The sequence below is a fragment of the Arachis duranensis genome, chromosome 6 (assembly GCF_000817695.3).
Source record: "Arachis duranensis cultivar V14167 chromosome 6, aradu.V14167.gnm2.J7QH, whole genome shotgun sequence".
Taxonomy (NCBI): Eukaryota; Viridiplantae; Streptophyta; class Magnoliopsida; order Fabales; family Fabaceae; genus Arachis; species Arachis duranensis.
In genome coordinates, this window is record NC_029777.3 from 31,869,095 (window position 1) to 31,870,682 (window position 1,588).

Below are 1,588 nucleotides of genomic sequence, written 5' to 3' on the forward strand. Positions count from 1 at the left end.
TTTTTCAAAATTTTTCTTTTATTTTCGTTTTTCTAAAAGAATTTTTTCGAAAAAAATAATAAAAATTCAAAAAAATCATAAAATCATAAAAATAAAAAATATTTTGTGTTTCTTGTTTGAGTCTTGTGTTAATTTTTAAGTTTGGTGTCAATTGCATGCTTTAAAAATTTTTCTTGCATTTTTCGAAAACTCCATGCATTCATAGTGTTCTTCATGATCTTCAAGTTGTTCTTGATAAGTCTTCTTGTTTGATCTTGATGTTTTATTGTTTTGTGTTGTTTGTTGTTTTTCATATGCATTTTTCGTTTGTTAGAGTCCATGCATTAAAGATTTCTAAGTTTGGTGTCTTGCATGTTTTCTTTGCATCAAAAATTTTTCAAAATTATGTTCTTGATGTTCATCATGATCTTCATAGTGTTCTTGGTGTTCATCTTGACATTCATTGTGTTCTTGCATGCATTAAGTGTTTTGATCCAAAATTTTCATGTTTTGGGTCATGTTTGTATTTTTCTCTCTCATAATTAAAAATTCAAAAAATCAAAAAATATCTTTTCCTTATTTTTCTCATAAATTTCGAAAATTTGAGTTGACTTAGTCAAAAATTTTAAAAATTAGTTGTTTCTTACAAAGTCAAGTCAAATTTTCAATTTTAAAAATCTTATCTTTTCAAAATCTTTTTCAAAAATCATATCTTTTTCATTTTTTTTATAATTTTCGAAAATTTCAAAAAAATCTTTTTCAAAATCTTTTCAAAATCTTTTTCTTATCTTTTATATCTAATTTTCGAAAATTAACTAACAAGTAATGTGATTGGTTCAAAAATTTGAAGTTTGTTACTTTCTTGTTAAGAAAGGTTCAATCTTTAAGTTCTAGAATCTTATCTTGTAGTTTCTTGTTAGTTAAGTAATTTTAAAAAAAAAATTAAATCTTTTTCAAAATATCTTTTTCTTAAAAATCTTTTTATCTTTTTATCTTATCTTTTTCAAAAACTTTATCTTTTTCAAAATTTGATTCCAAAACATCTTATCTAACTTCTTATCCTCTTATCTTTTTCAAAATTTGATTTCAAATCTTTTTCAATCAACTAACTAACTTTTTGTTTGTTTCTTATCTTTTTCAAAACCACCTAACTACCTATCCCTCTCTAATTTTCGAAAATTCTACCTCTCTTTTTCAAAAAATTCTTTTTAATTGTTTTAAATTTTAATTTTAAACTTATTTTATTTTTAATTTTCGAAATTACTAACTTCTTTTTCAAAAATTATTTTTGAATTCTTCTTTCTTTTTTTTTATTCTTTTTATTTATTTAATTACTAACACTTCTCTTCACCTCTCTTCATTCAAATCCGAATCCATCCTTCTTCTTTCTTCTACCCCTTTCTTCTTCTACTAACATAAAGGAATCTCTATACTGTGACATAGAGGATCCCTCTTTCTTTTCTTATTTTCTTCTCTTTCATATGAGCAGGAACAGGGAAAAAGGCACTCTTGTTGAAGTTGATCCAGAACCTGAAAGGACTCTGAAGAGAAAATTAAGAGAAGCTAAATTACAACAATCCAGAAACAACCTTTCAGAAATTTTCGAACA